At 36.9% G+C, this 26,547-nt stretch overlaps 1 protein-coding gene across 4 annotated transcripts in view; it reads right to left on the reverse strand.

Annotated features, from left to right (window-relative positions):
- slc20a2 (solute carrier family 20 member 2) overlaps window positions 1–26,547 on the reverse strand; it is a 54,042-nt gene that overhangs the window by 21,347 nt on the left and 6,148 nt on the right. The window contains exon 1 of one of the 4 annotated variants that reach the window (XM_087788166.1): window positions 6,975–7,076. The exons of the other annotated variants lie outside the window; for them this stretch is intronic. The gene's annotated coding sequence lies outside the window, so the exon portion shown is untranslated. Of the gene's footprint in view, window positions 1–6,974; window positions 7,077–26,547 lie in introns of those variants that run through there. 4 annotated transcript variants of the gene reach the window in all.

Here is a 26,547-nt window from a genome sequence, read left to right on the forward strand (position 1 = left end):
CAGTTACGACTTCGTCAAGAGTCATGTGGTCTGTAAATTCTGCAACACCAGAGTCAAGTACTCGACAATACTACACATATATAATTGTTACTACAGTATATAAGGAATCGTTGACCCTGTATCGTATCAGCAGATTCCTCTTTAGCAACCACAAGAAGTTCCCCCACCAGAGTACAAAGTTAAGCGTCATCATGTTTCGCGTCAACTGAGGTGACGGAGGGAAGACTCGGACTCACCGGCGTCTGAATCAGCAGCAGTGGTTTCAAAAACGCAGAAACTACTGGAGCCGACGGCTGCAGCTGACACAGCGACGCACACAAACACCAGCTCACACGCACCGATGCACATGAAGCGTTTGCTGCAGGCTGACGATGAAGCTCATGACGGTATTATTCGGCTCATGTTGGGCCACAGATGACTTACGGAGCTTTAATTATTAGCATCATGTGTAACTACACTAATAAATTTAATAATATATTAAAATATCAATGTAATATTTAGAGATACTCGAGCACAGAAGAGTTGATTTGACTAAGAGAATAAAGCTTGGAAAATACATTTTATATATTAAGATGATATATATATATATATATATATATAAAATGTATATAATGTATACAATATATTGGGGTGAAACATGAAATAATAGATGATAAATTATTAAGAATAAAGCTCTTTTTTTTTAATTATGAGGCAGAAAAATCGATGCAATTTTTCTATGGTTACAATTATAATTAATAATTAATATAAAATAATTAAAAATGGCAAACATATACATAAACAGAATAATAAAAAATAAGTGTGTCTATTTTTTAAAACACACAATGAATAGAACATTGTTTTTTTTAAAGAAAAAGGCAAAATATAAATGTAATAAGGAAATAATAAATAAGAATGATCTACAAAAATGAACAAAATGTATACAAAATGTTTTTAAAGAAATTCTATTGTAGAAAAAAGCTGATAAAAATGTGTGAAACCAAAAAATAATTCCAGTTAAACATCCAATAAAAAGATAAAAACAAAGTAATCATCTTTGAATTTGGTTTTATTATAAAGAGAAAATGTAAAAGAAAAAAAAGGAAGTTTATCAAATAAAAACTTTGCTTAAAATTACATTAAAATTTAAAACATAATCAGGTTTAATTTCCACAGCAAAGGTGGAACGAGTCAAACAAAGGGCTGTGAGAGACGAGCCTGTCCATGTGCTCATCGATGATCCAGGACAGTGAAGGCACCGCGGGGGGGGGGTGTTCTCGACATTCTTACAGATTAAAAGGTTTACGACCTCGACCCCCCCCGCCGAGTCGACCATTGTCCCCGTCTTCATTTGTGCATCGATTCTCCTCTACATGAAACTTTTTCGCCACGTGAGGCTCGCGGTCGATTCAGAACATAAAACCTTCAACCGGAACTTCCCCCTCGTCTCTGGAAAAATGATCGAAAGCCTGAAATTGAAAAGGTTTCTTCGTGAATATCGAGTCGGAAAAGCTGCCTGAAGGTCGACTTTTTGTCTACGCGACGCCGAAGACTTTTTAATAATGAAACCGTCGAAAACGTGGATTAAAAAGGGATAAAAAAAACGCTCAATAACATCTTGAATCGCTGACGTCGCGTGAAAAGCGATGAATCAGCAAAACATGTTTACCGACCAACCGAGTACATTTAAGAGCCGATGCCTTGCTCAAAAACACACTAACCAGCATCTCTCGTGTTCTATAATCAAGGAAGATTAAACCGTCGTGTTATGGAGAATTAATCACATTTACAGGAAACATTGTTTACATTTTCATTCGCAAGGAAAATTAAAACAAAGACAGAAACCACCAAATTTAAAATTAAAATATTGAAATCAAATTATTTATAAAGGTTTTTTAAAGTCATATCATGTAAATTTTAGACCATACAAGTATAAAATGAGCCATTAAACACATGGTTCTCATGAAACGTCATGAGCTGGATTTGATTACGTATAAATTATATGAATACAAACATTTTTTCTATATTTTTTTTAACAGGGACATTAATAAAACACTTTTCATTCTATGACGAAGTACAATCTATAAAGATTTATTTAAATAATTAAACAGATGTGTGATCAATAAAATAAAACGTAATAAAAAGTAATCAATTAAAACAAGTTCATTAGTTAAAATAAACATCAATAAGTATAATAACATACAAACTAGTGAACAAAAAAGGGATTTTTACACTTTAATCTACTTTTTTCCCCAAAAAAATCTGTGGAATTGACTGAAGGTTATAAGGAAGCAGCCAAGCAAACACTCAGCAAGACAAACTATTTGACCGTGAGCTTCTTCTGGACGGAAGCTTGAACACAAAACCTTCATCTAACGCCACTGCTAATGAGGTAAATGTTGTGTTTACAGTGTGTTTTTGAAGTCACTATGTGTGCGACGACGACCCCGATGACCTTGGCTCATAAAAGACACTGAGGAAAACCATCCTTCCATCCGACCTCCCGCTAAAAGAAGGCGCCACCAACTGGTGCTAAGAAAAAGCCCTGAAACGCTCCGACAGATTTCCGTCTTCGGCTCTTCTCAGAGCCTCTGATGGATGACCGAGCTCACAATGAAGCCACTTCAGCGTTCACTCGAGTCCACACGGAGGCTTTGAAGCAGCTGGACCAGGATCTGGACTCTAGCTCCCTGAGGTTTGACCATTAATCACAGAGAGTCTCAACCAGAACCTTCTCACTTGTTGCCAAGCAGCAGCACCAGAAGCTGTGTTTTTTACTTTTTTTTACTTTAACTCAGAATAATACTGACGTTCCCCCAAAAGAAAGTGAGACCAGCAGGGAGCTCTTTCTCTTGCCATGGGAACTCCACTAACCCGGGCTGTAGATTTAGGGCATAAGAAAACACTCCAATTTTAAATATACCATATTTGTTATGACAATACTTCGATATGCAGTAGAAAAGTATCAATTTCAATAAACACAATTGTATACAGTTTTATTCATAGTATTTCAAAGTTTGTATAACATTAAATACATTTAAAAAAATTACATTAACATGGAAATATTCACAAAACATTCAATTGTTATTTTTTTGCGTCGCAAAATAAACTGTGTCAGATGGCGATGACTGAGGACGAGAGGATACAGTGGACTTCAGCAGCTTTTAAAAGCTGATGTTTGGACATTTTTTGGTTTGAAAACAAATTAAAACAGTTACGACTTCGTCGAGAGTCATGTGGTCTGTAAATTCTGCACCAAAGTCAAATCGAGTCAAGTACTCGACAATACTACAAATATATCCTCGTTAGTACTGTCACAATATATGGTATCGATGACCCTGTATAGTGATACGTATCATATCACCAGTTTCTTGCCAACACACGTCCTTCCTGGAGATCTGACCAAGGTCACTACCGTTCAAGAATATACTCACAAGACCATTTCCAAGAAGTAAAACGTCACAAATACTACACATGCCGTTTGTTCTTCATAATCCTTGTGTTATCTCTGGGTCAAGTTGACCTCGAGGCCTTTAAACAAATGTGTTGGAGGTATCCCTTGTGTTATCTCAGGGTCAAGTTGACCTCGAGGCCTTTAAACAAATGTGTTGGAGGTATCCCTTGTGTTATCTCTGGGTCAAGTTGACCTCGAGGCCTTTAAACAAATGTGTTGGAGGTATCCCTCGTGTTATCTCAGGGTCAAGTTGACCCCGAGGCCTGTAAACAAATGCGTCTGAGGTACCCCTTGTGTTATCTCTGGGTCAAGTTGACCTCGAGGCCTGTAAACAAATGTGTTGGAGGTATCCCTTGTGTTATCTCAGTGTCAAAGTGAACGACCTCCCTGGCTCCCATTAATACATATGCACTGGTGGAGGTCGTTCACCTTGACCCTGAGATAACAGGGGTTGAAAATTAAAAATTGTTTTAAAATTTGCTTTAAGGAAAAAATTATTTTGTCACTTTTTCCAAGTGACATTCCCAATATTGCAGTAATTCAACAGCTCTGTCGCTTTATTCACTGTTTAAATTGTGAAAAATGACAAACACTAGTAAAAACGATAACATTTTTTAAAAAATTACACGAACCATCGAAAACACAACACATTCTTTTGAACCATCGAACATTTTCACAATGACAAACATTACGTTTTCGCCTCATTTTCATTCACATCACTTCTGAGAAATGTGTCCGCAAATATTACAAATCTAGAAAACAAAAAAATGTCTCTAAACAAACAGTACATTCCGAGTCAAACCCATGACCCGGGAGCCAAAAGAAAACGTCCCGCCAAGTCATTCTAATGATATGTGGATACGTCTATAAAGACGATGAGATAAGCTGCAGAGATGATGGACGACAACATCTAAACTGATGTCAAAGTGAAGGAATGTGTTGTATGAAGGAGGATAAACACACATAATCAAGATAAATTGAGCCTCGGAGAATGAAAAGACAACACAAGACTCGTACTTCTTGTGTAAATACACATTTTTGTTTGATTCTAGTCGGGCTAACGTTTGACTCCCTCTGCTCAAGAGTGAAAAAACAACTTGGCACCTCAACTCCAGTCGCTCGCAGACAACACAACATGTTGCAGCATCTGCACGAACCCCTCGACTCCACTGCAGCAGAAACTCACCGTCACGAGCTCCTCGTCCGCATCCACAACATCACTCCAGACCCTCCTCTTCCTCACAGAACCAGGAGGAGGAGGATGAGTCATGGATCAGGGTCAACACCGACTAACTGTTACACCTGACGCCACTCCTGCCCAAGGACGCGGGAGGAAGTTGGAGGACGAGTCATGCTCACCTTTTTTTTTTTTCGTTCTCCGGGCACTGAAGAGTTTGTGAATGAATGTCAGAGGGAGGTGAAGACGCAGCAGCGAGTCTGGACTCAATAAAAGCTTCCATACAGACGACGACCAATCGTGGAGCGGCGGAGACGAGGAAGGACGTACGGAGGCGCCGCCGCCATTGGAGCAGCTGACGGTGACGCCGGTGAAGCATGTGTTCGGATCAAGGGCATCGAGAGCGTGAGCCTCGTTCGCTCGTCGACGCTCCATATAAGAGTTATAACACTTGACAGATTCCATGGAGAAAAAGGAAAAAAAAAGGAAAGAAGAAGAGCTCTGGACCGATGCCAGGAGTGATGATGTCGTGTTCTCATTTATGTGCCTTCATTTAAGGATGAGGATCAGCAACCCAAATTCTAAAGCCTTATTAAAGTACAACGTTCGTTTCTATCGTTCATTTCCTTTCTCTCAATTCGCCATAGCACTGGATTGATTTACATTTAACGGGTTTATTAGAATATATATATACTTTAATTAATTAATTATTTTATTTTCATTTATTTTTTTGCAATTTAATTGTATTATGTGTAGTTATTTGGTCTTTGTTTGCATTTTCCATTTTCCAAAATATTTAAAAATATAAAACTATAGATTTTGTACATTATTTGTATTGGACAAATTTTTGACTCTCATTTATGTAATAAATAAATGTATATAAATATAATATATAAATAAATATCTATAAACAATAATACTATACGGATACATAAAGTAGCAAAACTTATACTTTGTTTAATTTTCATTTATTCTATTGCAATTTAATTGTTTTATGTGTCGTTATTTGCGTCTTTTCTAATATAAAAAAATAATCAGAAAATATTTAACTACATATTTTGTGACATGATTATATTTTGGATTTTAATTTTTGTCATAATATTAAAATAATATATGAAAATATAAAATAGCATGATGTTGAATTTGGGCAAAAGTAGTGATTCACAGTAGAACTGTCTCTTCTAAAGCTGATTTGTGTGTAAATACTTTTAATTTAGATGAACACATTGAACAACCAAAAGATAATCCTCTTATTGTTAAACAGTTTTATTTCCAAAAATTAATTCTTCTGCTTTTTAGTTGTTTGTTTTTAGGCATTTGTGAACATTTGTGATGTTTAGTATGACGCTTGATCAAAAATATCTAGAAATGTCCATCAAAATATTTTGGAAATATGAAAGTATATTTAAGTAAAAGTGGTGTGTATTGGCAAGAATATGATATAACTCATGATACAGGGTCAACGATAAGATATATCGTACCGTAGTAACGAGGGTATATTTGTAGTATTGTCGAGTACTTGACTCTGGTGTTGCCGAAAATACAGACCACATGACTCTTGACGAAGTCTTAACTTCTTTCATTTGTTTTCAAACCAAAATATGTCCAAACATCAGCTTTATAAGCTGCTGGAGTCACTGTATCCTCTCGTCCTCAGTCATCGCCGGGATGCCAAAAGCTCTAGTGTTCCTTAACATGCAGACGACTTAATGACTGCTGCCATATAGTGGCCGAAAGTTTAATTGAGACTCAAAAATGAACAAATACCGGGAATTTCACTTTAATTTTAAATATAATATATATATATATATTATTTTATCATACTTTCTTTAGATATAAACCATCAAATAACTGATAAAAATAAGGATTTTTAAAAAATATTACAGTGCTGTTGAATATCATTAAAACCACGTTTGATATGTATAAACTAGTTGCTAAGCTAGCATAACTGCTAGTCAACAAGACTTAAACATACACAAACACAACTATAAGATGAAACATTTTTTTAGGATTATCTGAAGTCAATCTCTCAGTGCACTTTTACTTTAGTCAACACTAACATTTTCTTGGATCTCTTGGAAAAAAAAAAAAAGTTTCAACTCCAAAGTGTCCCACTGTGTCGGACACACAGGCGGCTCATCGCACACAATCGACAACACAACCCGACAGATCACTTTCCCCCCCGACGCTCCTCCACAATCGACCCTTTGAGTCGAGACACAACACTTCGTTCTTCGGCTCGGGGGGGACAGAAGATCCCGTCAACGACGACCCACAGATTCTCACAGACCCGCTTTGAAACCTCCACTGAATCAAACTCACACAACTTCACAAAAAGAAAGTGTCTTTTTTTTTTTTACTCACAAACAATGATCCGAAACGTTCCTCTGTCGGGTTGTTTTTTTTTTTAGAAATCCGTCCCTCGCTCGCTCCCCTCATGCACCCCGACCGTCTCTGGCGGCTCAAAAGTCGATCTGCGTCAGCTGCACCTGCTGCCTCGGACTCCCTCACAGCGGGGGGGCGCTGTCTCCTCCGACCCAAAACACACACATGAGACCGGTGCCGTCCCCCCGGGGGTTCGCCGGGGGGTCGCTCGAGAATGACAACAACACGGAGCGTGAATGCAGACGACGGGTTCGTTGCGACACGTCTTCAAAGGAGAGGGTTCTTCTGGTGCGTCGCTGCAGGGGGGCGGGGAGGGGGGTCTGCAATGCAGCATTAAATCACACAGTCAAGTGGCTCCGGCGCTGATGGTCCTCAAGAGTTGTCGTCCCGCGGGCGACACAAGTGTGCGACGACCACACTTTTTACTTTTTAATGACGCGTTAGTCTCAGTGCGTTTCATCCTCCAGACACACTTTGATGGATGGATTTAAAGAGATCATGTTATAAGCCGGTTCTGACGGAAAGTACGAATAAATAACATTAAAAAGATGGTTTGTCGCAAATAAGTGTCAACTAGTGCGATCATGACGTTATAAAATTGCTTTTTCAATATGTTACTTGTGATTTTTTTATTAATTAATAGGAACAAATAAGTCAAGATTTGTTAATTTAACTAGTAAATTCATTAGGAAAAACCTATGGTTTATAGAAAAGTACTAATTTATTTAACGTTTAATGGTGGCACAGTTTCATCAAACGGGGAAAAAGACTTTATTAACCATTATTAATGCTTAAATTAACACATTAAATGAAAATAAAAGTCCCCAAAATGTAAGTAATTAAAAAAAGTAGTATTCAGGATTTACACTGGAAACGCTTGCGACGTTCACCAGGAGTACGTCCTGTCTGTGTAGCATGTTAGCCTTTTAGCTTCTGCTACAAACAAGCTGAAAATATACAGATTTATTTAAATTCTTGTGGAAAAATATCTCATGTGGAGGCTTCAATACAAGATGGACGTTACAGACGAGCAGTATATGGAGGTATTTGGATCTTTTTAAGTTTGTTTTTGGATGAAGACAAAGCTCCAGTTGCTAGCATAGCATTAGCATAGTCTCACAATTTTGTCTATAACTCTGAAAAAGAACAGATTACTCTGAGAATAATTCTTACCCTTAGTCGACATGAGGGTGAGAAGAAAATGAGTGAACTATGACATCAAAATTAAATTAAAAAATTCAATGATCTTAATACTTTCACCCCGAGTTCTTGCGGCCCCCATGAATATGGAGAAAGGGCATTATCTTGACCCCAGGGCCGCACTTTGCCCAAGTTTGTTTCAGCATTTAGAGGTGGAAGTTTTTAGAGTACTGGTACTGATACTATGAAAAATCCACACGTTATCAAGCTTTGATCAGCGAAAGACAAAAGGATGTTACGATATTACTGAAGTATTTCAGTGAGTATTTCAAAAGAACCAAAAGTTCAACACCAGACCCGATGGAAAAAGCCGCACTGACTCACACAGTGAAGTCATTTAACCTTTCTTTGTCTCCCAGAATCTTCCCGTCCTCCGACTGATAAGGAATTCAAAGGCGAGCCGTGTTACAACAGCAAACAATCCAGTCCAGCCCCGGGTCCAGTGTTGAGCTAGTCCAGTGTTTACCTTCTCCAAGGTCAGTTTGCTCTCCTCTCGCTGGACTTCTTCCTTCACTCCGAAGACTGATCTTTAATTAAACAGGTTCTTCCTCTGGACTCGTTCTTTCTTAATCGAGTGTCGGATTCTGACCGTTGCAGATTTTTTGACGGAATGTTCCTGACGGACGACTCATGTAATGACAACAGTTACATTAAATGTCACAGGTTTATTTAGAGTTGATGGATGTGTTTCTTAATATTTTTCCAGGATAAATTAGTATTAATACCTGCATTTATTCAATATTATTTTCAAGTGCAATAAGCTGATTTTAATACAGTTAATTACTGAAGAATTAAACAGACATGAATAATCAAACAATCATTTTTTTTCGGCGTATTTTCAATAATATGGAGGTAGATTTGTTTCTTTATTATTAAATAAAAAAAAGGTACTTCAATCAAAAAATAAATAAAGACTTCAATCCAAAAAAAGATAACTTCAACCAAAGAAAACAGTTAAAAAATGTTTTTTATTGAATAATCTTTTTGGATTGCAGTAACTTTTTTTTTTTTTTTTATTGAAGTTAACTTTTCTTTTGATCTTGTTTTTTGATTTAAGTAACTTTTTTATTTTATTTATTTTTGATTGAAATAACTTTTTTGATAGAATATTTTTTTGGTGGGATTGAAGTCATTTTTTAAATTCTATCTTTTTTTATTGAAGTAACTTTCTCTTGATGGAATAATAAATAAACAAATCTACCTCCATACAAATAACTAAATATGTATATATATTTATTTATATATCTATATACTGTATATATGAAATTCAAATCTATATTTTATAATCAAGGTTTTGAAACTGAAGCTAAATAAATCCAAACAAACCCCATAACTAGACTTAAGACTAAAATAAAATCACCTTGTGATCAGGGAGCGACTGATACTGGCCAAACAAACCCATGATAACAATAATAATCCATTCAAATATTGTTATTATATATATATTTATCATGTTATGTGTAAATCCTCCAATCGATAAATTACCTGATTTTAATTGGAACCCAAAAATAGTCGTGAATATTTGTGTTATTTTCTAAAGGAAAAGGAATCTTTTTTTACTCTGATCCAAACGGCTCAAATAAGTTCTCGGATCCACGATAACAAACTGAAGTTCAATGAGTTTTCTGTGTTGCCAGGTTGCATAAGAACAATGACTTATAATCCAGCGAGATCACGCACTAAACCGTCAGCACTTATTTATCCAGCGTTTCACGTCGGATGACGCGACGCTGGCTTTTAAAGGTTACAGGACAGTTTCCTCTGCCTGCTGCCAACCATGTGCAGATGGCAGGAGTCATCTTACCCTTGACCCCCTCTACGCCCCCCCACCGTCCTCGACTCGCCACCACTCAGCCCCGGACCGGACGGTTCCAGTTCCAGCAGCACGACTGCAAAGCCCATTTTTTCTTTTCCTGCCCACGACTGAACACGAGTCATAATCCACCTGCCAGTTCACTCAAGGGACACCAAACCCGGGTTTTTCTCCCCAGAACACTCGCGACAAACTGCTCCTTCTGGGGTCACGAGGGACTGAGAACAAAACTACAGAAGCTTCTATTGAGTCGTCAGGAGCTTGAAGACCAATGAAACATCTCAAAGTTGGACACATTGAAGCCATAACATTATGACCATGTCTCAGAAAAAGGGTTTTAAAAAGTCAGATTTGGAGATACTGAGGGTCTTTCCCAGGGAGGGACTGGAAAGGAATCAGAAATAAGTTCATGTGGAGACAACGTTAGAGAAGATGGTTTGAGTATTTGAGTGGAAAGAGAGGAAGACAAGTTCAGATGTGGGAAAGGAGGTCTTGAACAAACTTGGCAACCCCTGAATGAATATAATAGTAGAGGTACGATTTAAGAGTCTACTTTTCATTATAATTAATTCCATAAGGGGCCTCATTATTTTCTGTGACTGTAGTGATGGGCCAGGAAGCAAGGAGAAAGATAAGGACAAAGAAAAATGGCCGTTCTCGTATAAAGAAAAGAAAACATATAAACAACTGTAATAACGCCATCAAGAAAATAGGATAAACTTCATATTAAAACATATACTTCTCAATTGAAAACTATGCAAGTACGATATAATTATATTTTTCATGAAAAGTTTATACATTTTTATATACATTTATTTTGACTTTAGGGTATAGATACAAACTTTTATTATGACTGTATAAATACAGGCAAAATAATCCAATTATTAAAAACATTAAATTCCTTTTTTAAAATGACTTATAATAGGAGTTGTGTTGGGTTAAGTATTAATAATACCGACTAATAAACCGACGACCAGAGAAACACGCAGATATAGTCTACTGATACAAGTGGTGTGTATTGAGAACTTGAATCTTCTTTGAAAGCCAAATTATAAATTATAATAAGTATTTTGGAAAAAGAGATTGTAATATAGCTTTATCGTTATTTTCTCACACCACTACAAGATATTATGCATATATATATATATTTTTGACTGCCGTCCTGTCCAGGGTGTCCCCCGCCTCTCGCCCTGAAGAAACTGGGATAGACTCCCACAGCCCCCTTTCGACCCTCATAAAGGGATTAAGATTTAGAAATAATTAATATTTTTGGACTAGTTATTCCATGTGGAAGGCACGAATGCTCCTCCTATGATGCAACACTAATAGACTCAGGGACTCATCTATCCATCTATCTATCTATATATCTATCTATTCCTCGTGCTATGAGAATATATAATTCTGAATTTGGTGGCAGGAGTGGAGTGAAAGTATGATGTAGTCCAATCTATTTTAATCTTTGTATTCTTTTTCTTTGAGTCATTTCCTGTTGATACATGTTCTTTAGTTTGCTCCAAGTTCTTTATACTTAGTGAGCTTCCATGTAATCGTATCCAAGGCTGGACTTCCTCGCGGAGCAGGTGTAGGGAAGAAATGGCGACGACAGAATGTCACTGGACACGACCTCGGGATCGTATGTGAAACGTCAGTGCTTCGACACCTCCGAGTGTCGGCGTGAAATCCAAAAGGTTTTTTTCTCGAGCTTCATTGTGACACAAACTGTGCTGCCGAAAGTTTTTGACAGGAGGTCAAACCAGAGCGAGCGGTTTTCCCTCCTGATCTGTATCTCGCTGGCCTTCGCCCTCCTGCTCTTAATCCGGCTTCCAGCGCGTGACCCAGCTAACGGTCTTATGAATCGCTTTGATTAGGCCTGTTGCTAGTGGGGCTGAGGAATGTACACACACACACACATGCACACACACGCACACACACACATCGGATCAACAGGTCAGTTAACCTCGACGTACACGCGTCGGAAGCAGACTTGTAGGATTAGCTCCTGCGATTCCGGGTAAAAAAGCGAAGCGTAACGCCGAACGTGCTGCCGGAATGGGCCGAAGAAGAAAAAAGAAAGTGTGGCTCCCGAGGCCCGAGAACCAGAACCACCTGACGACCCGGTTTCTAATCGCATCAGCGAGTCCCGCGAGTGAAATGTTCAACCTCTGAGAGATTAACGCTTGTTTGTGAAAGTCAACGGATTGCTGAACAGTTACACGCGACTGGATGATGGACTGAAGCTCTTTACTTGTGTTGAAACTAGGTCAGGTTACATTTCTTTCTTCGCGTTTGTTGTGAGGGAAAGTCAAAAAACACTGAAAAATAGAGATTCATATGGTGGAAAACTTCATTAATATTAATAATTTAATGGTGAATGAATAAGCAATAATTTGATATACAGTAAATAAGGGTGTTGGAAAGTATTTATTTTCATATCACAGTGCTTTATCATATTTATTGTATTGTTTACATTGCAATTCATAATTATTTTTAAATTACAATTAACAAGTTAACATTCACTGCGTTTGTTAATTTTTGTGTTACAATTTAACTTTTGGCCGCTAGATGGCAGCAGTCATTACGTGCTCCCGGCGCAATATTCCCGGCGATGACTGAGGACGAGAGGATACAGTGACTCCAGCAGCTTTTAAAGCTGATATTTGGACATATTTTGGTTTGAAAACAAATGAAAGCAGTTACGACTTCGTCAAGAGTCATGTGGTCTGTAAATACTACAACACCAGAGTCAAGTACCCGACAATACTACACATTTATCCTCGTTACTACAGTATCACTATATATTGTATTTTTACTTCTGTACTGTTATATATCGTATCCCACAGTAGCGTTATATGTCTAGAGACCTGGATTCTTTTTATTTTAAGGATGTTAAATTGTCAAAAATGCCATTTCTTTTGTTCATTTAAAAAAATATATTATTCAAACTTTAGGTGGGTTTTTTGACCATGTAATAACAGTTTAAGCATATATTAATAAATGGTATCAACTCAAACATGTTATTTCTTATAGTGGTGTCGATTTTTATTTTGAATAAAAATATTTTTCCTGACCATTAGTAGGCAATGCATGTGCACAAGATAATTCTGATGTGATACAAGTAACAATTGTCACAACTACGCTCTGTTTAAACTATAACTATACTAAACTATATGTATATAAACATAAGCTGTCAAAAATACATACACAAAGAGAAAATACAGTCAGGGGTTAGACACAAAAAAAATATGTAAAAAATATGAACATTTTATAAATAGTAATTATAATAAATAATAAATGTAAATAAATGTTCTGGTCTTTTAAGCCGGTTTCATTTAATAAAATAAACCCACTTTAAAACTCAAGTAACACTCGCCAACTCGTTCTTAACTTGTTTCCCAAACACTAATCTTACTTCGTCTCACCCAGACGTGTGTGTGGCTCTTGACTCATGTGTGGATGAATCTACTTTATGTTTGTCTGAAGATGATCCAGTTGGTTCTGAAGCGAAAGTTCTCTGTCCCTGGATCCTGTGGAGGAAATGTCTGGGGGGAGGATACAGAGCAAGCTGGCCTCCATGAGGAAGAACTTATCTTACCCTCTCCAGCACACACTGAGGGCATTGAGGAGCTCCATCAATGATAGGATGCTCCATCCCAGGTGTGTGAGGGAGAGGTACCGCAGGTCCTTCCTCCCTGCTGCCATCAGACTCCACAACAAGACACACCAAGATAATTATTTAACTGCACCTTTCTTGTTATTTTTGTAAATAGGATTGTGTATATATAATATAGTGCAGATTTATTTTCTATTCTATTTAGATTTTTTTTATTGTTTGCATCTCAAGGTCGTCTCTGCGGAACAGAAGAAGAAAACCTCGCTGCTGACCTCGAGTGACCGGAGAAGCCTCTGGTCACTCGAGGTCAGCGTCAACACAGCGACCTCCGCTGAGCGAGTCTTGCTTCGAGGCGGCACGTTTTTCGGACGATGACAGAAACATAAATTCAATGGCGACGTGATCGCTGCGAGCGCTTCTGCTTCGCCGTCGTTCCCACTTTCACACTCGAGCGTGAACCGTCCGGTTCGATCGTCAAATTACAAAGACAGAAAACTCGTCCGTCACGTGTTACTTCAAATCGAACGTGTTTGGAACTCAGGCGTGAGACGCTGACAAAACTTTATCCGCATCGAAGAGCAGCTGTTGAATCAGCAGGTAGTCGTTTTGTCGACGCACTGTGACCTTTCGCTGCGTCTCTCAAATGGATGGAGGTGAAGAAGGTTCCTCTTGTGCTTCAGTCAAGAACTTCAACATATTTCTGTTGAGAATTCAGCCATGAGTACTTTTGTGTGCGTCAAAGTGTGTGGCCAGTAGAGGGCGCTACACCCGTAAACCGGCGTGGAGATATTTGAAAAAGAAAAACTTCAAGTGACTAACATGTATTCACCACACTATGAAGAACACGCCTCGTCATCATAACAGGTCAGCCCGGTTCCCTTCCTCCTCTTGTCCACAAAACAAATTCCTCGACTGACTTCACTGTGAAGTGACGAAAAAGGCTCAAATTAATCAATAAATGATTTAAATTGAGTTGATAAATGTTAACAATTTTTAGAAAAAAAATCACTTTGATTTTTTAAGTGTACTTAGCCGGAGCCTACCATCCTCCTACGCAACGCAACTTGACATGAAACGTGTTTTCCAACATTGCGGTCTCTTCATCTCACTCCCTCTCAGTGAACCCAACACATCTGATAGTGGATTTGAACAGTGATATAAATCGATTCAAATTTACTATGGGTGTCTATTGGCAAGAATCTGGCGATACAATACATATCCTGATACAGGGGCAACTATACAGTATATTGTGATACTGTAGGAACAAGTATATATTTGTAGTATTGTCGAGTACTTGACTCTGGTGTTGTCGTATTTACAGACCACATGACTCTTGACGAAGTCGTAACTGCTTTCATTTGTTTTCAAACCAAAATATGTCCAAAAATCAGCTTTAAATGCTGCTGGAGTCACTGTATCCTCTCGTCCCCAGTCATCGCCAAACAGGCGGAATTTCATTGTAGCGGCCAGAAGTTTAATTGCAAAACAAAAGGAATATTTTTATTTTAAGTGTAAGTATAAAAATAAATTATTTTATTTTATACACACTTCATTGAAATATAAACCATTGAAGAAGTATGAAAAAAATATGTTATAATTTCAATAATAATTATTTTAATGTATAGACACTTTAAAAAAAAATAATGAACCATGAAACGAATGATAAAATTAAAATATGAGAAAAATAATTGTTATAGGAATCACAGTTTTGTTAAATATAGATATAATATGATGAAAAAAGGAAATCCTAGTATTTATTTATTTATTCAATACTGTACAGTTCTACTAAATATCAAGAAAATAAACATTATTATTTATTTATTTGGCAGTTTTTATTTAATTTATACAGTTCTGTTCAATATAGATATAATGTGAAAAAAAAGAAGAAAGGAAAAAATACTTCTCACTTCGTCGTCAAGTCAGTTTAGTCGTTCATAATCCAGTTTAAGTAGTGAAGTAATACTTGTGTATTCAGTGTCGAAAGCATGTGAAGTTGGTTTTGTTCCAGAGAAATCGATCTTTTTCACGGGACGTGATGTTCGGTGGCAGAATTCCACGAAAATGAAAATATAGGGAGAGGTTTTATCCATCGAGACCGAGAAACGATGGATCAACTTGTCCAGTAGAAAGTTCCCCCTGCAGCGACAGACTTCAAACGGACCCGTTTCACGGCCTTAAGTCTGTAAACATCTTTTTAAGTTTCAAATCTTAGCAGCTAAACCGTCTTGTAACTCCATCGCTCTGGAACCGCCGGACACACTGAGGTGTTTATCTCTCCGTGGGATCGCGTTTGTACGACTTCGGCTCCGAACCAGGACCAGATAAGTCTTCTCGCCTCCGCCGTCAGGTCCAGAGGTTCAGGGATGTTTGAGGACTTCGTCGCCTGTTCAGTGGCAGCAACGCCAGAGCGTTTTTGAGCCACATTTGTGCCAAATATCACCTTAAATCGAAGCTTTAAGATTAAAAAAAAAGCTCCTTCTTACATTTAATAAAAGAGACAATCTGAGTTCTTGTTAAACCTTCATTAAAGTGTCAACATCTCTCTCCGTGAAATTGATTTTGAGGGAACGTAGCTTTTAAATACAATGCCAAAGACTTGTATTAAAGTGGAAACAAGCAACAGCACGACTGCCTTTGTCACAAACGTTACTTACGATTTTTTATTAAATATTGGGAAATCTATTGTGAATTCTCGTGCTAGTATCGTAAGAAACTCAATCTCTTACCTCATAGATCACGGGTTTAATACTCAATCACACGAGGGGCCAAAAAGGGCCCTTCAGGCGTCTTAACTAATTGTTATTTACCCACGAGTCTTATTGCGATGTTGTGTTTTAATTATCTCTGTGTTTGTCAAACGCTGACCAAGCAAATCATTTCCCTTCTAAATCAGTTTAATCCTTCAGGAAGTCTCTATATAATTGTGGACATTCAGAATCTCAGAGGTTTCAGAGTTAGGGGGCCCCAGGGGGCGCCTCGCATGATTGGAGGACAAGGAAAGAAGGAATTTAATACAATAGAATATAAAAATATATAGATTTTTCTGTCTATTTGCCCTGAAACAGAACAAAAACAAACTGCCTCAATCTTCAGATTCACAAATTCACCTTAACACACCACTTTTGATGATGTCACATCCTGTGTCAACCCGTTTGCGCCCAATGCTAAGTAGCTTGTTGTTAGCTAGTAACCTTTTTTTGTCCTGTTCTTGTCTGTTGACAGGTTTTTTGAAAAGTTATTCACATGTACTTATCTTTGCATTCGCTCAACACATAATAAATATTCAAAAGTTGAATATATTTACACGATATTGTGTCATCATTTTTGGCTTGCAAATCAAATCTTACACGTTAACTAACCATTCAGTTATTGTATAGTTTATAGTTCAATAAAGTGCGTATAAAAGAAGAAATTCGATTTTATTTTTTTAATTCACGCTGCGGACATTTCTACGTTAGCAGTCGCTACGTCCTCCGCAGCTAAATGAACAATGAAATCCTGCGAGATCCTGCCAATGACTGAGGATGAGAGGATACAGAAGACTTATTTTTTAAATCCAGAATTAGTTAAGTTATATTCACTGCATTTGTTTAGTTTCGTGTTACAATTTAACTTCTGGCCGCACAATGGCAGCAGTCATTACGTCCTCAGCAACTCCCAGTGCGAAATCCCTACCATGACTGAGGACAAGAGGATACAGAAGACGTTTTTTAAAAACTTACATTTAACAAGTCAATATTCACTGCATCTGATTAGTTTTGTGTTACAATTTAACTTCTGGCCCTTCGATGGCAGTACTCATTACATCCTCAGCAGCTCCCGGTGCGAGATCCCTGCCATGACTGAGGATGAGAGGATACAGTCGAATCGAAAGCTCATGTTTGGTTTCGAAACTTTGTCAAGAGTCATGTGGTCTGTAAATTATGCAACACCAGAGTCAAGTACTAGACAATACTACAAATGTATACTTGTTACTACAGTATTCTCAGATATTGTATCGTTGACCCTGTATCGTGATACGTATCGTGTCAGATTCTTGCAAATACACACCACAAGTAGACGTTTTCAAACAGGTGAGCTACAGTTTCATGAACGTCTTTGAACAAGAACAAGAAGAAGGTTTTGTCTCTTAAATTAGGAGACGAGGAAAAGTGCAGGAGCATCTCTTGACCTCACGACACTGTCAACAAGACGGATCGATCACGTCAGGAAGAAGCAGCTATTTTTGGGGGTTTGTGGTCGGAAAGGTTGGAAGAGGAACCAGCAGGAGGAATAGTTAGTCGTTGGATCTCATCAGGGTTTCCACTTGCTATTGTTCCCTCCCTTCACGGGTCCCCAAAAAAAAAAAAAAACCCCGTACCATCCAGCCCGGTCGCCCTGAGGTGTCACATAACTGCCACTCGCTCTCGTTGCTAAAGGAGGAGGAATGATTTTGGCTAGAAATAGCAGCGTCACATGAGTGCGAGCGCTGACCGGAGAGCCAGCTGCTCATCCTTACATGGCTTCGTCCACACAATCGCACACGTGTGACGCGAACAACAGACGCTTCCATCAATCCTGCGTCTCTCTAGTTCCACCTGACGCTTGACCTCCTTGACATTATCCAACGTTCGACTCACACGGTCCTACATGAACTTTTATAATAAAAAACTATGTTATTTTTCAATTTTATTTTCATGACTTTAATAAGTTTCATAGCTTAATTGATCGTCGTTTAAAAGTACATTTAGTGTGATTTAATAGAAAATAATATATTTTATTTTTTAAATATTAAAAAATAAATGTATTAAATGTATGAAGGGGTTCATCTATTTAAAATATATTTAATTCTAGTTTTGATCAATTTAAATGACGATTTATTCTATTAAAAGAAAAGTTTAAGAAAAACATATTGATGTTTTTATTTTATTTAGAAAATGGTTTAGTTTACTATTTTGAAAATTTAAAATAAATTAATATTTATTTTCCCTTAACTGTATTCATTCTTATTTAATGTAAAAATGGGTTAATATATTTATTTTTAATTTTCATCAATTTATATAAGAATTCATGTAACATTCATTTTTAATTAATGTTATTTGTTTCCCCTCAAATATAAACAAATCTGATTAAACGTTAAAAGTGGTAAATCTATTTATGATATATTGATTTTTAGTTTTGATCAATTTATATAAGAATTTATACTATAATTTTTTTATGCATTTGTTAACAATATATATATATAAATACTAATTTATTTTGGAAATATATGAAAAATAATTAAGCATCGTAATTCTTATTATAATATAGGTATGAATAAAAAAAATGTATTACTTAATTCACCATTCAGATTTTTAAATATTTTTTTAAGTTTTAAAATGTTTAAATCAATTTAAAACTACCCTGGTCTAGAAAGGCGTTATACAAATAGAAATTATTATTATTATTATTATTATTAATCTAGTATGATTTAATATCCATCAAATGTTGAAATCTTTCTTAGATCTTAAAAAATGTAAATCTATAATGAATTTATTTTTATTTTGAATTTATTATATTATTTACTTGCTGCCTTTTGTTCACAATATATTAACCATTTATAATAGAAAATATGAAAACACTTAACTTAAATTATGTACATTTTTACCAGATCCAAAAGCTTTTATTAAAATTGAGTACATGTTTACTCAATTAAAAAAAATTGAAAAAAAATAATAAATGAGAATTAAAAAATATATTATATTCATAGAATTATGTATGTTTTACATTGATTGAAAAAGTTAGTTTTTTTCAATTTTATCAGTTGAAGAAAATACAGTTGATTTGTTTCCCCCTTATTTTGATCAAATCTACAAAAGGGATACATATTTTTTTTAATATATTTTTTTTCAGTTTTTGTCAAAATATTCTATTTCTTTTTTTTAGATCATTTGTAACTTACATTTTGAAAACAATCAAACATCCATTAAACCAAGTTGTTTCATACAAAATGTGACCATATTTAATAATATCATTATAATATTATGATATTTTTACTGCATTTCAACTCTTTTTCCATTTATATCTATAGAATATTGACTTCACTTGACCTCCCTGGAAACATCATTCGTCTCTCCCGCTCTACAAGAATAACTTTTACATTAGAGGATTTCATCGACATCGGCACACATTTGCAAACTAATCATCTTTAATCTGTAAAGGATAAACCACAACGTCTGTTGCAAAATGTCAAGCGAGTGATGCATCGAAAACCTCCCCCCGGCAGCTGTTTATACTCCATTTACAAATGGCTTCGTAATGTTAGAAAACAGGGTCTTTTTTTTTCCCAGAGAATCAAAATCATCTCTACTGCCTGGAACCCTGTTCTCCATTTCCCACGCCATCCCCGCCCGTGCACGCGTCCAACCATCTCCTCTGGATCCACGACTCATCGCGACCATGTCATTAGCTAACGCGCCGGGGCCGGGGCCCGAACAAGAGGATCCTTGTGTGCGGAGGCTTTGATACGAAGGCTGCCGCTCACCGAGGGCCGACCGCACTGCAGCTCTCAGGCCACTGGAGTGGACCACAAACACACAGCAGGTCAGCTTGACACACACGTCGTCAATGGATAAACGGCAGAGTTGTTTGCACCATTAAATCCCCACAACAAGCGTGAGGTTCAGTCGGGGACACGCGGAAGAACCGGTCATCACGAGTCAGGGGACGATTCATCGTGTCCTCAAATCTGTGGACGGATTAAAACCCATTCAAAGAGGGAAGAAATAAATGTATTTCCAGTCAAGACATGTACGGTTATTAAAAGATGTGTCATGAATGTGTCACGGCAGATTTATTTTGTGCGTTTAGGAGTTCAAGGATGTTTGGTTTCAGTCACAAAATATTCCTGTAAACTGCAGAAAAGGACTGAAATACAAACACTATACAATTTAATTGTACTGTTATTACCTGAAGGTCAATATGTGAATATTACACCAACATTAAACCTTTCTATAAAGCAAAAAAACCCACCAAAATAGGAAGGTTAAAGGGTGTGAATTGGCAAGAATCGAGCAATACGATATATCGTGACACTGTAGTAACAAGGATATATTTGTAGTATTGTCGAGTACTTGACTCTGGTGTTGTAGTATTTTCAGACCACATGACTCTTGACGAAGTCGTAACTACTTTCATTTGTTTTAAAAACCAAAATATGTCCAAACATCGGCTTTAAAAGCGGCTGGAGTCACTGTATCCTCTCATCCTCAGTCATCGCCAGGATTTATTTGTTCCTATAGCTGCGGAGAATGTAACAACTGCTGCCATCTAGCGGCTGTAAGTTCAATTGCGTCACAAAAAAAACGAACAAACTCTGTGAACATTTTTTATTTTAATTTATATATTTATGTATATTATATATATTTTATAGATGGGGATCTATAGATTATAGAGGGAGACAGCAGCGTACAGGATCCTAAATAAAAGGCTTGGTGTAAGCGATACATTTTTCTTATCTATATATCTATATCTATAAAATATGTCCAAACGTCAGCTTTAAAAGCTGCAGGACTCGACTGTATCCTCTCATCCTCAGTCATATTTAATAGTGTATTGAAAAAACAGACAAAAAAAAACAACAATGAATAATAAAAATACATACTGATACATTAATATATATATTTATTTTTATATAGATAAATTGCTGTTGAATATCAACATGGTATTTTTTATTTAAAATATTGCAATATTCAAGTCCACAGTACTTAAGATAAGGTTTGAACCTCAGAGTTAAGCTTTTCCCGAAGTAATTAAAAATAAAAATAAAAATAGAAATATTTAACACAGGTGACACAAAGTGATTTGTTATTATTATTACTTAAAAACATGTCTACACAGAACTATTGAATATTAATACAATATGGGGAACAAACATATCTATACATGTATTTCTATAAATATAGATGTAGAAGATTTTGGACAGTTTTAAACCAACAGCCCTGAAGTCAAAAATAATATATGGTCTAATAAATCGTGAGTTCCTGAGAACAACACAGACCTGGAGAAACAGATTAGATCAAACATTTCGCTCTAAAATGACAGTTTACGACGACTTGTGTCATCGTAAGAGTCGTCGGACCAAAGGAAAGTCCGCCTCAAACCAACACAAACCTTTCCTGTCCGTGTCGTGAAAAAACAGGCGAAACCAGATTTTTTTCCTCGGATGAAGCGACACAAACACGACGACACAAACGCAGCGTGAGTGACTCCCACTTGTTCTGTGCTATCATGTGATGTTGCCATGGCGAGGCGGGCCAACGACATAACAGTGCGATTGTGCTGCGAGGGCGAGGTGGGCCCGATCAGAGACAGACTGTTCTCCGGCGGAGACGCCGCCGGTGCCAGCAGAACGCCCACCGCCCTCGGTGACGGGGACGCACCTACTGGAGCCACCTGCCCCGGGGCCCCCAGACCGTCATGGGAACGAGAGCCACGTCTTTTCCATACGTTTATCTGCTTCTTCCCAAGAACCTCCGTCAAGGTGACTTCTGCAATAGTTGCCATTGTCAGACAAAAGAATCATCAGGAACGAACAAGATTGCTCCAAAAATATATTTTAATTTTGGTGCCGTTGCTCAACCAAAAATCGATTTTAATATAATATAATATAATATATATATATATATATATATATATATATATTTCGAAAAATCAAGTTTCACCCATTTAACTTTTAATAAACACGAAAATAATACAAAATATTTGTATACGTTACATGTAAAGGAGAATTCTGCATTAAATTCTGTAATAATATATTTAATGATATTAAACATTTTACATCCCCAATAATGCATGTAAAATAACGTGTAATTCTCCAATTCCTGTAATGAAAGTGTCAAAATAAATCAATGCATATTAAAAAAAAATTGAATCAGGGCAAAAGACGTAAACAGAGAGTCCTACAGATGCTAAGCTAGTTAGCATTGTGTTTATTTTTAACATTTTAGTTACGATTACATGATCCCTTGAAATACTGATATGATCAGGGTATGAAGGGTTTGAATTTGAATAAAGTGCTCATGGTTTTAAAGAGAATATACTTCATTTAGAAAGCGTGGCTGACAAAATAACTTCTTATAAGTTAATAATGTTATATTGTTTTATCATATTATATCTCAGTTGTCTCCTCCTTTGATGTATTTAAGAAAATAAAGACTTTTTTCTTCATTTAAGTCATGCGACTTATTTTGAGACATTAACACTTAATAAATGTATTTTTTTTTTTTTTAAAAAAAAGGTTTAATCATAAAGAATAACATTTAATTTATTTTTGTTTACTTTAAAAAAAAAAAGCATGTCTTCCACTGTAAATGTATCGTCAATTTATTTTAATTTGAATGTGTGTATATATTAATATATATACATATATATACAGTGGGTACCGAAAGTAATCAGACCCCTTTCGAGTTTTCACTTTGTTTAATTGCAGCAATTCGCGAAGTTCTTTTTTGTCCTCATTAATGTTTACTCATCACCACATCTTGACAGAAAAAAAAACAGAAATGTAGAAATGTTTGCAAATGCATTAAAAAAGTTAAACGGAAACATCACAAATATTCAGACCCGTGGCTCAGTATTGAGTAGAAGCACCTTTTTGAACCAGTAAAGCCACGAGTTTTCTTGGGGGATTATGCAAGTTTCACACCTGTATTTGAGGATGTACATTATTGAGGAACAAAATGCACTTCAATTATTTTAGCGAATGGTTGCAATGAAACAAAGAGTGAAAAATCGAAAGGCGTCTAATTACTTTACGTAGCCACTGTATATATACACACATATATGGGAAAACAAAGTGTATTTTACTTCTTTTTTACGCTTGTATTAAAGCTTGAAAATAAATAAAAAGATGTTTACTGACGATTGTGTAAATGTGATTCTACAGCGTCTCTGAAGAGCTGAATCGTGACTCAACACTTGACACATACATTGACGGTGACTCACTGTGGGTTACAGTTCATAACTCGGATGCCTGCGACTGTTCATACACACTCTGTCATCAGGCCACTTGCACAACAACGACTCGCAGGTGATGGATTCGAGAGGACGTTTGCAACCGCTTTGTATCCCACGGTCACTCGGGGGCCTCGGGTGAAAAAACGTTGAGATGGCAGAAAGTTTCCCAGAATTTGTCAACATGCGGGGAACACGTGCCGCGATTGTGCCTTCATGAAAACCGGCTTCTTAGCTTTTTCGCAAGAAGCAAAAACATAAACATGGCACAATGTGCTCTCGACTCCCGACACACGATAGGGCGTATGAAAGGCCGGGGGTGTGGCTTTAACAAGGCTTTTAAATGGCGCCGCTGACTGAAGTTTCTGAAGACACAACAACGTTTACGATCTTCCTCAACCTGCGGGAATAGAACAACAACAACAAGCTACTAGGAAACCATTTATAAACCAGAGTACATTCATATTTAAAAAAGGATTTTTAAATCACAAAATAATAAACATACACTAATATTGCTCAACATACGGTTGAGACTGAAACATCATAAATGTGACTGAAATAAAATTACTTTATCATCGCTGTTGTCTAGTGGAATATTACTACATTTATTACATTTCTTTTTGTAGGACGGGTAGAAATGCATGTCCATATGACAGTCGTGGTCTCTGTATGTAGACAGTAGTAGTTCTCGCGAGATTTAGTGTGTGTTTCCTGCTTGTATAGCATGTTAGCCTTTTAGCTTCTGCTACAAACAAGCTCTTAAATAAATACTTGTTTATTTTTAACAATTTAACTAATGTCGAGGCTTTAATACAAGAGTGTTTGGTTGTTGTTTTAAGTGTGTGTTTTTGGACAACAAGGACGAAGAAAAGTGGCATCGATTTTTGTCTATAAATCCAGAAAAGTAGTGCCTTACTCTGGTTACCCCCCTTTATGGTAGAACTATCATTTTAAGTACGACCAAATCATACCGTTCTACACCTACTGTACACCATTTTGTATATTTGTTTTATATTTTTTTTATTTTTACTTATATTTTCCTAATATTATTATTTTAAAGGCGAAACTAAAACCAGGAGGAAAATAAATTCTTGAATATTGTGAATATACATGGCTAATAAATCCGTTTCTAAAAAATATTTATCCACAAAAACTTCTTAAAGAAACCAAGAAATAGGAATCGCTCACAAACAAGACACATGAATGGATGGCTTGGTCAAGATTGTACCATTTCCCACTCAAAAAACTTCTTTCTGGAGTGGTAGAACTCAAGTTTTTGAGAACAAAATGATTGTTTATGGATGTATTAAAAGAGGACATTGATGGAAGAGGGATAACTATTTTTTTTTTTAAAAACTGCTGTAGTTACTATGGCTGGGTATCGAACTTCGGTTATTTTTTGGCACGGAACAAAATGCTTCGGGAGTAACGAGTATCGTAACATACTTTGTCTTTCTGTTGTGTCGACACCCATGCGTGATCGCACCTTTTCGTAAGTGACAAAGGTAATAAACATCAGATTCCTTCGTTAACAATGACGGCAAAAAACAGCTTGGAAAAGCAAAAGTAAGTAAGTAAGTAAATAATTTTTATTTGTATAGCGCTTTTCTAGACCAGGGTCACAAAGCGCTTAAACAATTAAAACAATATTCAATAAAGTATATACTTTAAAGGGCAAGATAAAACTAATAACACAACAGGAGTTCCAGAAAATCAAGGAAAAGCCTGAACAAATAAAAACGTCTTAAGATGTTTCTTGTAGTATGTTTGCGTCATTTTCTTTTGAATCGGAATTTAGGAACCGGTATCGAAGTGAAGGAATCAGTATCAAAACTTCTCAATTGATACCCAGCCCTAGTGGTGACCTCCAATGGGATCGACTTGTTGATCTCATTTTATCTATGATCGTTTATCATCTCAAAACACAAAAACACTCCGCATCAGAGACTCGACCTAAAAGGGAAGTTTGGGCGTCTCACACATGGCCATTCAGATCACTTCGAATTAAGCCAAGAAGGATGAGTAACGGGGGAGACAAGGCGGTGAAAGTGAAAACACATCAGAGGCCAAGTTCTCTTGTCGTGCATGAAAGAGCACATTGTCGCCGCTTTCCTCCGTCGGACGTGATGTACAGTAGGTTTATGTGGGTTAACAGGGGTCACCGGGACCTCCTGCCTGACGTGTTTGAACTGAACCTCCTCCACCGACAGAACCGGGACTTCGGGCAGTTCTTTGGATTCTGTCAGCGCCAATGAAGATAATGACCGAGTAACAGTAAATTCCATTCATTTAAGGCTTAATCAACTCGGATCTTTAAAGAGTTGCTTATTCTTTGATGGGTTTGTCGGGTCAAAACACTTCAGCTCAGAGTGTCCTTTTGGGGAGCACGGTCTTTTCCACATCGGTGCACGGCTGCAGACCAAATATTTTGAGGTCACTGATTATTTCCGGGGTCTTAGAGTACGCACGATAGACACCAAAAGACGGTGAGTATGCCTCAGCAGGGCCGAGTCGGTGGAAACTTTGTTGTAGACCTACGATCTTCCTGACGTGCAAGTCGTCCCCTGTGGATGAAGACTAATGGGACCATTTAGTAGCTTTTTTTCTCCCTCAGGATATAGTTTTATCGGGTCTTGGGGGAATTTCAGTAGCTATATCTGGTGCTGTGAGATGAACCTAATGGTGAGATAAGGTGCTCGATGCACATCAGACCCCAGAGAAGGTACGGCACAAACAGACCCCAACAGACTAGGGCCCTTCAGCTGCCTGACAGCTTTTGTAAATAAAAGAAGAAACATTTAATAATAAAAATAAATTTGATGAGGAATTAAAGGAATTCTGTCCGTAAAAAGCTTCAGGAATACAATACAACTGCTACTTCTATAGAAATGACTCACTATTGTAGGAAGAATTACACTTGAAATTAAATATAACTATAAGACTATGAATGTAACTTA

Source organism: Callionymus lyra, chromosome 1 (genome assembly GCF_982586985.1).
Source record: "Callionymus lyra chromosome 1, fCalLyr1.hap1.1, whole genome shotgun sequence".
NCBI lineage: Eukaryota > Metazoa > Chordata > Actinopteri > Syngnathiformes > Callionymidae > Callionymus > Callionymus lyra.